The sequence below is a fragment of the Mesocricetus auratus genome, unplaced genomic scaffold (genome assembly GCF_017639785.1).
Source record: "Mesocricetus auratus isolate SY011 unplaced genomic scaffold, BCM_Maur_2.0 Super-Scaffold_100011, whole genome shotgun sequence".
NCBI lineage: Eukaryota > Metazoa > Chordata > Mammalia > Rodentia > Cricetidae > Mesocricetus > Mesocricetus auratus.
In genome coordinates, this window is record NW_024429195.1 from 21,932,664 (window position 1) to 21,948,514 (window position 15,851).

Consider the following 15,851-nt stretch of genomic DNA (forward strand, 5'->3'; position numbering starts at 1 on the left):
CTCGTACTGGATTTCACAATGCTTCATGACTTTGCATTATTTTATTCTGTACAAAAGTAATCAAATGTTCACATTTATTAATGCCCCAAGATATTTTAAAAAATAATTATGGCACCACTAGAGCCTAATGCCCTAGGTAAAGTCATAGGCCACAGTAGCAGCAAGGCCACACAGCCAGTCTGTAATCAGTGCTGTGTAAAACAGTGTTAGTCTACATCCAATCAGGCCTTGGGTAGCAGCTGACACCTTCACACACTAAATAAATGATTATCTCCTCACTTGGAGGCAGCCTTGAGCTTGGCAAGCTAAAGGTGGACTGCATACCACATTCCAGTTTAACAAAATGGTCATGCACTGAACACAACTGCATTATTCTATGGACCAACCACTGAAGGAAACTTAAAAATAAATACTGTTAAGTACATTCACCTTTACAGTTAACTGAAGTCAATTTGAGAAACCATATAACTGACTAGAATCAGTATCTACTTTGAGAATGCTTCCCATGAGCTGAGTGGTACAGTAGATGAGGCTTTACAAATCTCTACCAATGCACATATGAATGTATGTATGCTTGTGTGTATAAAACAAGGGGGTGTGCTATGCAGACAGATGGTATAGATGTAGATGGCAGACACAAATGTAGAACAAGGATATAGATGTAATCAGAGAGATAGATTAGATCTATAGCTAGAGATAACAGATACACAGAGATAAAATACAGTTATGATGGGAAGTTCTATGAGTCTCTCTCTTAGAAAATCCAAGGGTAGAATATTACTGAATAAGGGTCAGTTCATGTGTGGATCTATATGTATTTAAATCACAGGGAAGATCAGGGATCATAGGGGCACATAGATATGCACACTTGTACACATATGTTTTCATGACCTTGAAAAACATCTCAATGCATAGTTTTGGTTCATATCGCATGGCATTATTTTTCATATAAAAGCCTTCATTTCATGGAGATTAGAGTGAAAATTTTCCTTTCTTGGGTCTCAAAAATCGGAGAACCAATTAACGACACAAGCATTTGTCATGTTGGTAGCACAATAGAATTTCGGTGTGAGTCACTAGTGTGGAGAGGCATGTGGTAAAGACTTAGCTCTCTGCAATCAATAGCTTTCATATCCCACGTAATATTTCTTTTTGTTTAGAAATATTTCATAGAATATAAAAGCTATTGATTACAAGCAGAAAAATACACTTACCAATTACTGCTTTAAAAAGAAGAATATAAAGAGCTTTGTAGCTGAAGTGGTTACAGGTGGCAGTGCAGAGGAAACCACTGCACAGGCGTTCAAACCGGAGAGCTTCCAGAGTCGTCTTAAACAAATGTCTGCATGTTTACTTTTTCTTTCAGGTTAAAAATCCATGGTAGAGGTTCAGTAAAAAAACTAAATACAGAGACGCAGGCAGCAATGCCTGCAGAGAGCCTGGCAGTCTACAGAGCCAGCTATGTAATCAGTGAAGGTAGTTAGTGGCTTTTTACAGCTTCAGTTGCATGTTTTCAGAGTTTGAATTCTTCAGGCCATGGATCCTGCCCACAGTTCATAAGAATGCCAAGGATGCAGGGAAGCTTCTCTTGTAAACAGTTCCTAAATACTGCAGTTGATCACGGCCACCTTTCAGTTTTATACTCAAAGGAGAGCACACCTCCAGTCACCCACCGTCTTTGCACTCTGCAATCAACCCACAGTGAGGAACCTCGCCCCTTCCTGCCCTTCTCTTTGGGAGAGAAGAAAGACCCCTTTGCAGCCAACATGCCCACCTCAATGATTGCCTTTCCAAGCCTCAAACAATCAATTTCTCTCTGTTGGTAATCCTTTTAAATGCTGTATACTTTTGGCAATGCCATTAACAACTCCCCAGAGATCAAGCCATGCAGAAGAGAAGGGCAAGGCCGCCCTGAGAAAAATGAGAATAAATAGTCTGAAGTCACTACTCGCCCACCTGGGGCTAACCCATGACTAATTTCTAACTAACAAACAGCCTTTTCACACTCCACTGTTTGTCACATGGCATTTCAGCCCAGAGCATTCTCTCACTACTCATTTTCTCTCTGGCACAAACTAATTGCTGCATGCAGAAGCCAGGCTCTGGAGACTCAAAGGGCATGAAACTATGGCAGCCTAACAGACAAGAGTAAATAAATATTTTTTAAAAGCTCATACGAAATCCCCCAGGATTGCCCAGAGACACATTCAAGACAGTAGCATGTTACTCCACCACACACTTTTCCTTCCTACCTCATGGTAACTAAGCATTTATACATGTGGATGTCCTTATTTGCCATCTGGCTTTCTGACAGGCTTGGGTTTTAAATCAAACTCAGAGCAGGAGTAGTTATAAATATCAGCAGTCTGACAAAGCACCCCAGTGTTTGCAAGTTTCAATTACTCCAGACAATATATTGCATAGTAAAACTAGGACTTGACACTCCTCCTCTGATTATAACAAGGTATATCTCCTTCCTCAAAATGCTTTCTGTCTGCTCTTAAGAAACTTTTGCATTCTAAGACCAGAGGAATATAGTAGGAACTGTTGTTCAACTTGGGCCCATTCTGCAAAAATACTCCAGTATATTAAAAGTTTCCAACTGATTTATAAAGAAACAGAAAGGACAGAGGTGTGCTATTGCATTTAAACTAAAGAGATAGTCTAGGAACTGGAAATAGATTTATCCTGGCAAGGAAAAAAACTAACATACTACAGAAGCTAAGCAATATTCATTTTTATGGCATAGTATACAAAATATATTAACCATTTTGTTTGAAATAGAGATTGACCAAAGGAAATATCATCCTCATGGCTTTTCTCTACACAGGTAATAATTTTATAGTGAAAAAAACAAGTCTATAAACCAGTAGATATCTCAAACTATCTATCTGAAAACTAAGAAATAGCCATATAAAATGTTATTGGGAACTTACTGGAAATGCATACAAATAAGTAGGACTAGCTTTGTAATTCATTCTCTCTCTCTCTCTCTCCCTCCCTCCCTCCCTCCTTCCCTCCTTCCCTCCCCCCTTCTCTCCATTGCAATTTCATTGAGAAACAATGGCAAAAATGTACTGAGCCAATCTTAAGCATGTTTCTAGTGAGTGTCCTGAAGCAGGCATCTTCTGAAATCTCCAAAGAGATTAGGATTTTCAAATAGTCTTACCAGCTTTTAAGACTGCAGACATTCAACACACAGACTGGCTTTGGGGCACTGTTGTGAATTTAACTGATTTGAAGGAGGCTCATCAACTGCAGACTGAAAGCTGCTGTTTCCAGAGCAGTGATTGAATTTCCAGCAATGATTTCTACCCGTTACCTACCATGCGCTGCTTATTAAATACGAAACCCATTGCCCTGAAGAATCTGCTCACAATCTCTGCAACAGTGGCATCTGCAGAGGGGTGCTCCAGCCACTTGAAACTCATTAAAACATACTTGAGATTGACAGTGAGTAGAGAACATCTGTCAGACTTGGCCAAGATTTCAATCAAGTGTGATGTTGCTGTGTTACATTGACTTAATAAATGAGCTGGCTGCTGTCAGTGTAAGGAAAGTTTGGTTGTAATTACTATCCTGTTCTTTTCCCTTTTTTTCTGCAGAGTTCTTTCACATAAATAGCCATATTCTACGTGAAATGTATAAGAAGCCTACAGTTTATACCGATAACCCCATACTTGAGTGGTTAATTAAGATTGCTGTGGGTTCCAGGCCAACTTGAACTACAAAATGAGTTCCAGGACAGCCTGGGCTGCCACATGAGACTGTGTCCCATATACACAATCAAAATTAATGAGCATAAAGTTCATTTTTTAGATGGCTAAATTTTTACCAAGTGTGTGTTTCTTTAAGAAGTTACATGGATATATCCTGGAGCAGCAGGAAAAGTCTTACTGATCTGTACTCTCTGGAGTATCTTGAAGTATACATCCAGAAGAAAGGAATTTCCACCTCAGTCTATTGAATAAATGCCAATAAAAGCAAGTCCGAATGAAATGCAAAACTGTTTCCCAATATCTAGATGCCGTTGATCATCGTTCAGTGATGCTTGCTCATAACTCATGCCACAGCAATCTATTCTGCCAGGGACTGAAGAGACTCAAAGGACACTAGCCTGTCCTAATGATATGATTTCAGAGCCAGTGAGTGGAAAACCAGACACAGAGTTCAGATCATTTCCACCAGATTGTGTTTGCTCCATCGGCCTTTTAGAAATGTTTGTTTGAGGAATCAGCTTAAATACAAGACATTGGCTCTGACCACCAATATTTCATGAGGATGAAAAAGAGCTACTGTTGTTCAAAGTTGGGAGAAGGAAAACTCCAGTCTCATATACAAGGTAAGCTCAGCAAGATACAGAGAGGGAAAAATAAGTGGGGGATGGCACAGATCAGTGAACACAAAGCTGAACATAAAATAGAACAAATTATAATGTCTTCGACAGCTACACTGAAATGGGCAATTACTAGGCCTGGTGAATTTGAGCTCACTGACTTGTGTAGTTGAACCTAAAGATTCCTAAAATAGCAGAGGCTAACCCCTACCTGTAGCCTGAGCTTTCCTGTGCTTCCCGCCAATCCCACAGCTGCTTACAAAATAATCAGTCAGAGGCTTCATATTAATGATGGCTCAGGCTTATTAACAGATAGCTCTTACATATAAATTAACCTCAATACTATTAATCTAGGTATTTCCAGGTGGTCATTTTCTACATGTCTTGCTTCCTCTGTGGTTGCTGGCATCTTCCCTCTATTCTGCCCTCTTTCTCATTGTGTCTCTTCTTGGACTTCCTAGCTATATTCTGCTCTACCATTGGCCAAAGCAGCTTTATTCACCAACCAATAAAAGCAACACATATTTGCAACATACAGAAGGACATCCCACATCAATTACCAACTGCTTATGGGGCTTATCATTAGGGTAAAGTCCTTCTGGTTTGGTGAATCTGTTGGTGGGAGGCAGCATTAAGGTTGGTTTTGAGGTGCATTTTCAACCAATAAGATTAATCTTCCATGAGTAGAACTTTAGCAGCTGTTTCCAGAACAAATTTCTAGTGCTTGAATGCTAATACTTAACTACATTCACCTTAATGTTTCCTTTCTGCTCATACCTAACAACTGAAACTACTTTAGCATACTTGTAAGCCACTGGTCCCAAGTCTGGTTAATGGTAAACCTCTGTGTCTCTTTCTTCTGTTCATTTACTACTTAAACACTCTAAAACTTACAGCTTTTCATTATGATCTAGTAGTCAACCGACACAATGATTAGACCAAGTTTGCCTGGTAAATAGGATTTTTTTTGAAGGCTGTCCTTCCAGAAGGTCAATATAGTCACAAAAATCAGTATCACAATGGTAGAGATGAGCTTCAGAGCCAAGATTGCAATAGTGTCGGTAAAACTGGGTCAGCCACACATCAGTATGTGAATTTCCTCTGATTCCTGTAGCAGTTTTATTTTTTGGTTCTCATATAGCATGTTCTACCTTGCATCAGAGTTATCTATATGTAGCTCTTATCTATTCTCATACTAAACTTCTTCAACACACTGTGCTGCACATAGTAGGCACTCATTAAATATTAGTTGAGAGAGCTATAAAAATGACTGGGTAAGGAAAATCATGTTTGAAAACTGGCTTTCTATATTCGTGGTAACTTAATAGAACTTCCTTAGAAAGTTTGCCCCCAATTTCCTTCATATTGGCTTATCAGTGAATGCCACCATCATGAAAATCTATACCCCACACACATTCATATCCAAGGGCATAGTTTGCGTTTTTTACCACCCAGGTTTTCATTCACTCTGTCTACATGAAAGTTATTCATTCTGGTTGCCTGTCTTCTTCTCCAGTAACTCCTAATACCAGTTCCTACTGCAACACTAAAGTTAATTCAGCCTTCCTTTGGAAAGCTTTCTCTAAGTCCCTAAAATCACCCCGCTGTGATAGAAATATGTGCATAGGCTGGCATCAGAGACACAGGGCTATGTGTATAAGCCTTCACACAGAGACATGAAGTTATGTCCATGAACCTTCATACAGAGTCATGGATATATATATATGAGTCTGCACAGAGAGACATGGAGCTGTACTCATGAGCCTGCCCACAGAGACATAGAGCTACATACATGAGCCTATCTACAGAACACAAAGCATGAATGAAAAATGATAGCTTGTTTGTTAAAGTCAGTATTCAGAAGGCAGCTGTAGGTAGCTTATCAGATACAGAAGATAAGGTTAGCAGGGGAGCTAGATAGCTGGATTTGAAGTTATAAATAGCCTAGACACTAAGAAAATGGGTTTGGACTTGATTCTATAGTTTAGAAGGCTTCACTGCCAGTATCCAATCAGGGAGACACATAACCCAATCTGACTTAGAAAAGCAACTCCAGTGACAAGATAATGAATGAGAAAGAGACAAGAAAGACTAGAGGCAAGAAGAGCAGTTGGGATGCCATGCCTGTGATCTGAGTAACCAGTTTTAATAATGTAAGAACTGCATATCTGTAAAGTTCAATCTAAATGTTCATTTAAAGCTATTATCTCAATGTGATTGAATTCAATAACCTTTAAGGCAGCAGATATTAGAGCAGATTTTTTTGTTACTTAGCACCAAGCAATTCAGGTGAAATTAACGTATAATTTCAGCATAACGACCAAATCCACTAATGAGCTGATTGCAGGTTTTGTGTTTCTTGCCTTTAGAATGTGGAGTACAGTTACAAGTGATGAAAAAACTAAAGCCTTGCTGGACCTGCTGGGAGGCAGTGGTATTGTAATTCACCAAATGAAAGCATTGGGGGCTTTAGTGGATTTTAAAAAAAACTAAATATGTAAAAGCCATACTTACAGTCAAAATTGGAATCTAATTAAATTCTATACATGGTAGTTTAATGTTGTCATTGAGTTGAAGTTCATGATCAAAGATAAAATATGTTACAATGAAAAGAAACATGTGGTACAATATTTCTTTTCAAATTTGTTATAGTATTTATAATTCATATTTAACTAAATTAAATGTGTGTTCACATCTCAAAAGAAATATTATATGATTGAATCTGGAAAGTTTTGTAGAGATAGTTTTTTTAATTATTATTATTCCCACTCACTGTCATTGTAAGAGCATGGTCAGCATGTTACAAAGAACATAGGGCCTTGCAACTCAAGCAAGGAAAAAGCCCCAGAATGGCAGTCTAGTGAAAGAAGCGCCAAGAACCACCACAAGTGGAACCATTGTTTTCTACTCAGCAAGGTTGTGATTCTCACAGCATCCAGCCTCTGTCTCTAACTACCTATCCACCATCCATCTATCCGTCTGTCTGCCTACCTTTGTCTTCACAGAGTAGATGCTAATAGGCATGCAGTCAACTCTTTTAACAAACAAGAAAAGGGAAGGCACGGTATGCATGCAATAGGAGAGGCCAGGTACCAGTATTATCAGTTCATTTTTAATATAAATTTTTCTGACAGTGTTTAAATAAATGTCACTGAGTTTCTCTCATTGGAGATCTATTTAAGTACAAGAGTCAATGATCTTTTACTTTTTTTGTTTGTTTTTTGAGACAGGGTTTCTCTGTATTGTTTTGGAGCCTGTCCTGGAACTTGCTCTGTAGACCGCACTGGCATCGAACTCACAGAGGTCCACCTGCCTCTACTTCCCAAGTGCTGGGATTAAAGGTGTGCACCACCAATGCCTGGCAATCTTGTCCTTTTTAATCTTCATTATTTGGAACACTTTCCATAGTTACTAACTTTCAGATCTGGAAGGAATAGATCCAGGCAAGGATCCCCTAAACCACAAACAAATCCCCCAACTATAGTACTATATGGAAAAATATTTAAGCCAGGAATTATTTTTTCCTGAATGAAAGAGATTGTGTCCCTGACTCTGAAACTTTGTTGTTAACATTACTTGGCATTGCTAAGTACACAGGTAATAAATGACTAAAGGATTCTCCTTGATATTTCCTGAATGGATTAAGCCATGAGTCAGTTTCCCTTAATGTTCTTACTCATTATGGGCTTTAAGAAACGTACTACAGTAAAATCAATTGTTCAAATTCCTTCATAGACATCAAGTTTATCACTACCACCAAGAACAAGAGATAACATTTCAGAGGCAATGTCAACTGCAAATATAGTAATTTTGTGAAATAGAGTTGCAACCAATATAGTGATCCACTAGTAAATGTAAAATTGGCTAATATTTTTGCCTGATTTCTGTGAGATGACAACACTCTTGAGAGTAGGGAATGTAGCAGTAGAAGTACCACAGAGTTGATGATTTCAGCTGGCAATACAGACATGACAATGCAAAAGCTCAATGGGCATGACATCTAAAACAGTCAGCAATGCCTCCTTTGGGAGTATCAGCATACTGGAATGGTTAAATATTTGAAAGAAGAGTATTGGTATTCCAAGCAAGAAGACAAGTAGAAGGATTCTAAGACAGACTAACAGCTAATGCACTCCATGGACTGGACTAAGAGAAACATTGGAAAGTACTCAACGATGAAATAAATGAGGGACATGTGGGGATGGATAGTGTAGACACATACATAACATACATACATACATGCATACATGAATAGTTACATAGATAGATATCTTTATAGACTATGGTAAAGACTGCATTTCATTATGTATATCACAGAAAACATAAGACGGATTTGAACAAGGAACTGCCATGATATACTCTTTGAATTGATCCATAACTTACTCACCCCCACTCCACATATGCCTAGGGTCATCCGTGAAGGAATACAATGAGTTTGAATCATGAGCAACCACTACGTCAGAAGACAGGAATAGTAAAATAGTGAATAAAAATGATAAGTGACCATAAAGGGAGGAGGAAATTCTTAAGTGCTGTATTTTCCAACCCACTCTGAAAAGTCATGTGGTAAGCATTCAGACCTGGTAATGAAGGACTCAGACTTTCTGGACGTGGGGTCATTCTGAAATTCCCACAAAGACCTGCTTCTTCAGCCCAAGCCAGTTAATTAATGGATCAACATGTGAGTTCCCTGGTTGTTCTTGGCCAGTCACCTACTAACTCAAATAACACAGCCATTCTTCTACACCCACAGGTACAAGATGGAGCTTTTGCTCAAATATGGAAAGCATATACCCTAAGAAATACGCATGAAAATACTTTCTAAGCTCAGAGAGGATCATATGTAGAAACCGATTGTGTTTTTCAGCCACAGTTTATGGAATGCATGTTTTTGTCTGCTCCAGCTAATGAAATCAGACTCTTGGAAGATGATTATCTACAAACAGACTCTCATTTTGGGTTTACATAGAGCAAACCCATTTATTATAAGTTGAAGTGACCAGGAGGAAGGATCAAAAGGAAGAGGCTTCTTTTTGCTCAAAATAAAGCAGACCATCAGGAAATAATGCAGATGATATAAACCAAACTGACTAGATAATGGTTATAGAGGAAAGGAATAATTCAATACAAGGAGTAAAATGCATGGGGAATTTAGACAAGAGAATAGCCTGGTTACCTCAATGAGTGCAGTTTAGACAAGGCTTAGAAATGATTTTGTCAGCAAAATGATTTTTCCTCTTTCCAAAGAAGCAATGCATAAGAGGACAGAGGACTCTCGCTGAGGTAAATTGTCACCTAGTTCCAGGATACAGGCTGGGAGAATGTAATGAAAATCAAATGTATTTAGAGGCAAAAAAATAGACTGTATTATTTTCAAAAGTGGGCCAGGAGTGTATAACACAAATTCACTGGAAAATTCGGAAATGCTCTAAGAACTCTCCCAAGCACCCAGTGGGCTCACTCTAAGAGAATCCAATTCCTCTGGGACAAAACGCACCCTGGGCAGTGCAGTCACTGAATTTACTCTAGGCAACTGGGAGGTAAATTTTCAGCATTGTGGATGCTTCCCCAGTTGAAGAACCACTGGGACTCCATGGTGCATCTAAAGAGAATTTCGAAGACCTCCTGGTCTTCCACTACTTGTATAACTAGGACAAGTACACTGCAGGGGTCTGCTGGGTCATTCTTACTCCCCCTGTAGTTGAGGCTGCATCTACGTCTTTACCAGGCTTTTAAGACCCAGTCAAGAGTCTTGCTTTCTGCTTCAGATTTTGCTGGGCACCATGCATGTGCCAGTTATTTGGGAACAGAAAGGAGGGAGAAAGATTTGATACTCCAAAACAGGGTACTCTATTTTAAGAAATGAAAGAAATCAGAGCTTGAATACTTAGACTTTATAACAAAAGTCATACACATTCAAAATAATTAAGTAACCAGCACCTAAATAAAAATCATACATTGGTAGATAAATCTTTCTCCCTAGGCTATGATTATCAAGGAAGTCAGCGAACCCTGTCATTAATCTTGGCTCATACTCTGCAGCATCCCAAGACTTTGCCAGCTCCCTTCTCTGAACATGTCTCATTGCTAATGCTCTGGCTTCCAGTACCACTGATATTCAAATCTCCCCTTTTCAGATGGAATCTAAAGATATTTTTCCCAGCATCTTGATTTGTCACTTTCAGGAAGTCACCATCTTCCTGTACGAGTTCCCACCATATGTAAAACGAAAGTCATAAATTTGGGTGAAGTCAAAGTGCTCTGACAAGGACCGATGACAAAATCCCCAGCAGAGCCTGCTCCCCATAAGTGATTATGTAAATCCTTAGAAATAGAAGTTTAAATAAACAAATATGTAGAGTAGAGATTTAGATTTATTGACTTTCCTTTCATTATTTATTTATGGAGCATACAAAATTAGATAAGTTTGATGAATTTAGTGTTCATGCTCCCTAAACATATGCTATAATATTGAGTGATTTGGTGGTTAAATACTATGTATGGACTTTTAAATGTATTTTTAAGGTACCAGTGTTGGATCAGGATCCGTTTTTTTCCCACAGCTACAAGACTTAGCTGCACTAGAAGTTAAATATTTGTTTCAAAATTACCTGACCTGCCTGGTATATAAAAGTCATGATTTTGAAAACCTTATGCTAACAGTGCATATGGAGTGAGCACAGATATAATTATAAGTGTAATTTTAATTCTATTCTCCTCACTGTGATACAGTGGCAGTGAATAATCCACTCCAAAATCAAAGATCAGCTCAAATCCCTTTTACCAACTCAGGTCCCATTTTCTGAGTATTTATTTAATGTCATTGTTCAGTGAGGGACCTGGAGACCTTTTGCTGTAGGTGGGAAGAAAATGCAAATCTGTTAGTTATTTGCTAAGGTTCCTAAGGACACCAAAAACACACGGGCACTCGCAACTGTGAATTTCCCAGTAAATATAAAATCTTTGTCTTCGGGAGTATTTGCTTAACTGAACAAAGTTTGCAAAGCCTGGAGAGGATTAACATCAACAATAACACAAAATTAAACCTTTGACATTCCTCTAGTTCATTTCTGTGTTTATCTCCCCTTTCCTCTATCAATTTCCCCAACTCTATCATTTAAGAAAGAAAGTAAAAGACAAAGAAAGAAGGTCTTAGAGAAATCATTTAGGCATTTGTGGTTGTGTATTTTTTTTCCTTTACTGCATTCACTTAGTCAGGAATATGTTGTATTAAGAAGAGGCTAGGTACCACGTCACACACTGAAACACAATGATAAAAGACAAAAACATCAGAGCCTTTGATATTTGTATACTGTGAGCAAGAGTTCTAAACTGTAAGAGCAATATGGTAGATGTTACATGGGTACCATGGGACATAATAAAAGACCTGTGCACTCTGTGTGGGAAGTTCAAGATGAATTCATGAAGGAGGTATGACCTGAGCTCCTGTTAAAGCATCAGTGGACATTTGGGGATCTGCAGTGAGAAACCCAGTACAGTGCAGAACAATTTGTGGAAAAGGTGGAGTCTCCATTTGCAGACCCTGATGTGTCTGGAAGTAATGGAAGAAGGAGGAGTCAGGAGAAGCAACCCCGAAGATGCTCTGTGGTGTCACAGTTGTCATGCGGAGACTTACCCACTAGCATGAATATAAAATAATATGTTTAAGCATTTCCCTAGCAGCCGGGCATTTAGTGTATTTTCAGTTTTTCTCAAATATTAATCTAGTATGAACCCCTTCCAGCCAGCATTTTACAGGACATCCCTAGTGAGATTCCAAGATTAGAGTACTAAAAATTAAATTACTGAAGTAAATGGCATAGTTATTTTAAGTATCTTGCTACACTTGCCATATTTATTTCTAGAAAGATGTCAATTTGCCAACAGAATGCAAGAGAACCAGCCTCATCATTTCCATTGCCAAATCTAAGTATAATCATTAGAAGTATTTGCTAATTGTGTGAGTGGAAAATGAAATTAGATCTTACAGCATCATGGATATCAAGGCCAAGAGTTTGAATTTAATTCTGAAGTTAATTAGAAACCCACAAAAGATTTTTGATCAACAGAGCAAATATCTAGATCAGCCCTTTGAAAGAATTAATGTTGGTGGCAAGGAGTGGGCTGTGATGACTTTGGCAGTGCTGGGAACTCACAGTGCTTGAAGGCAGAGAGGTTGTTTCATTCCCCTGGGTCATCATTGTTCAACAGAGCTCTCCACCATAATAGTGACATTCTGTATCTGCTCTGCATGATGTCGCCATAAACTCTCACTTTCAAGGACTAGAACTATAGTATCTAGCAACTAAAATTGAGGTTTAAATTTAAATAGCCACATGTGGCCATGTAGCATCCAAGAGCACAGAGCTAGAGCCAGATCAGGAAGTACTCAACATGGAAGACATTTGCAAAGCTAGAGAGAAGAGAGCATAGGCAGACTGAGAGAAGAGATTTTGTGGCGATCTGAATGTGCATGTGAAGGAGAGCCTTTGTGGAAATTGAGACCCAAGGGTGATAATTTCAAAGTCTGCAGGAAAAAAGGAGACAATGAAAAAGGGACAGCTCTCTCTCACCCTGTCTCTCTCATTCTCCCTCTCCTTCTTCCCCTCTCTCACTCCCTCTTTCCCTCACCCTTTCTCTACTCTCCCTTCCTTCCTTCCTTCCTTCTCTGCTCTCCATTGATACTAGCATCCTAATGGGCATTGGAAAATGACAAAAATATTTAAACTGATGAAAGTGCCATGGGTTGTGCTGTTCCCAAACATATTGATCTCTATACAAATGTTATGAGCTGTTAGGCTTAAACCTGTGTGTATCAGATCTGTGGGCACAAGCCTGCTGCCATCAGAAACTGATGGAAAGAAAACCTGTGTCCACACAATAGAAAACTAGGTGAATTCCAGAAGAAGGACAAGTTGTCTCCATAAAAGAAAGACAATGTGTGTTCATCAGAGGACGTGGGTCAAGCAGCATGGCTATGTGGTAAAACTGTACGTGTAATGGAAAGTAACAAAATTTAATGAAGGTTGAAGACTCAGCCAAGCAAGAAAATATTGTCTAAATAATGTTAAACAATGCTATTAATTAAATCCACATGGATGGGACATTTATGGGGATCCAAGAAAGGGATTCATTCAAGCCTTTACATGATTTACATCATCCCAACCTTAAGATCTCAGTCAAAATCCAACAACCTAGAGATGTCTGGTTCCATATACTCTTTTCTGTAATTGTCTATAATATAATTCTTGCCAAGTTGTTTGTTAATGTGTCTGTCTCCATGCATTCTGAAATCTACAAGTCTTTTGAGTCACTTTTTGTTTATTCTGTGTCTAGGGTAGTCTGTGCTCTAAGAGGTACTCGGTAATTTTGGATGAATATATGGATACACAGCATCTGTTACTCATTTGCCTGAAGGTCCAGAGAACTGGGGAAATATTTTATCAAGATCAAAGTTAACCTGAAGATGACAGCTAAGTAAATTCTCAAGTCAACTGAACAAGAATAGGCTTTGCAGGTCCAATGTGGACAACTGACAGTCTTACTGTCTGAAACTTTACTCACTCAAAAGGAATTCCTTCCATTTCCAGAAAGAAATACCCTGTTAATTAGAGTAAGTGTTTGAAGAATGATAAGATCTAGGATATTTCTCAAAAGAACTTCATTTCAAGGTAACAAAGAACTGGAAATTGCTAATTACCATCTTCAAAGAACACTGACTGTGGGCATAGGATGTGGACACAAATACAGTATCTCTGATCATGTGATGACTTCATGGCTTATTATTCACTCCACTACCTAAGGCAAATCTTCTCCCTAGTTTACCAAGATCAAGAACAATCACATGTTGATAGTTCAATGATAATTAGAGAGAAGGTGTGTGTTCATGTATGACTGAATGGACACTCCTAATCTTCTAGAAATAGGAATTCCAAAACCATTGTCTTCTCCTTAAGCCTTTGAAAGTCTCACATTTGGAGCAGTGGTTTTATTTTCCTTTTTATAGTAACAAAGTGAGACAAGGAAATCACAAAGCACATGAACAATGACAATGTGTCCTTCGGGCCCGAATACACAGTTACTATAAGTTAGACTGATGTTCAGTTGGGGCATTATGTTCTCTCAGAAACAGAGGTCTACAGAACGTCAGAAAGGATCACTGAGATCATGACAACTGAATAAATACAAGTTTACTGAGCAACTCAAGGTACAGTGTATCTTCATTCATTGAGTCATTTCCAACTCAGGTCACTTCCTCTCCTGTTAAATATCTCACAGATGTAATTAGGCAAAATACATTTAAACATGTTGCGTGTAAGAGTTTAAAGCAAACTTACAAGAATTACAGACATTTTTGATACCTACTTTAGCAGAAAACAAAGTTTGAGTATAGATCAAGGGTCCATAAGGTATAACCTGCAGATCAAATCCAGTCCGTCTATTTTTGTCAATATAGTTTAAAGGCAACATAGCTATGTCCATTCCCTTATGTGGTGGCTTTGAAGTGACAATGTCAGAACTGAATGTTTGTGACAGGCCATCTGCACTGCAAATCATGAAATATTTACTACCTAGTCCTTCGTATAAAATGTGTTGCAATTCAAATCTAGGTTAACAAGTAGAAAAATTAACCCAACAGAGACATGTTTAAATTTTTTAGCTATGAAATCATGCATGACTATGTTTCTCCATCATATTGTGCTTTATAATCTCCCTCAGCTCCTAGCTTCATCCCGATAACACGGACCAGGTTGCACACAGATTGTGATTTCCTCAACTAACTCTGCCCGACCAAGTTGATGACAGAGCCATGCTCACAACCAAGCTATTCTAGTTGAAGTAAGAAAAGTTACCAGAGAATAAGAAGAGTGAAGTGAACAGAAATCATGCCAACTGCTTTGTTTTCTTTTTTAAAGATGCATTTATTTATTTATTTATTATGTATACGGTGTTTTGCCTGCATGTATTCCTGCAGGTCAGAAGAGAGCACCAGGTCTCATTACAGATGGTTGTGAGCCACCATATGGTTGCTGGGAATCAAACTCAGGTCCTCTGGAAGAGCAGCAAGTGCTCTTAACCTCTGATCCACATCTCCAGCCCATGCTTTGTTTTCTTAATGAACATCTCATCCAGATTGCTACTTCTCTTTCTATTTATTAAACAGGTTTTGTTTTAAAACTCTTCTGTAACCCTCCAGACCGAATTCTTACCCTAGCCTTGCTGAGCTGAATATCCTGTGAGAAAGAGATGAATGTCAAACACAGACTGTGATGTCAAATGTTTGGCATTCATCTCTTTCTCATGGGACATGATTTTGAACAGAGGTAGCTATGTTCACCAAAATGTCTTAAAGATGCCTATTCTCTAATGAAAACAGGAAAGGCAGCAGCTTTGAAAGGTTCATCTCCCACAGGGCAAGGTCCCATTGAAGGAGCAGGAGAGGAAGTGTGTGCTCCTTGTTTTGAATCTTCTCTAATGGCAGCCTGGCGACCGTAAATCCCCCAGAGAATTTTAG

At 38.7% G+C, this 15,851-nt stretch overlaps 1 long non-coding RNA gene across 1 annotated transcript; it reads left to right on the plus strand.

Moving 5' to 3' along the window:
• Positions 1 to 2,946: 2,946 nt before the first annotated feature.
• Positions 2,947 to 14,537, plus strand: LOC121143202. Its single transcript, XR_005880376.1, has 2 exons — positions 2,947 to 4,342; positions 13,673 to 14,537. It is a non-coding gene; the product is annotated as an uncharacterized LOC121143202 (long non-coding RNA).
• Positions 14,538 to 15,851: the final 1,314 nt, after the last annotated feature.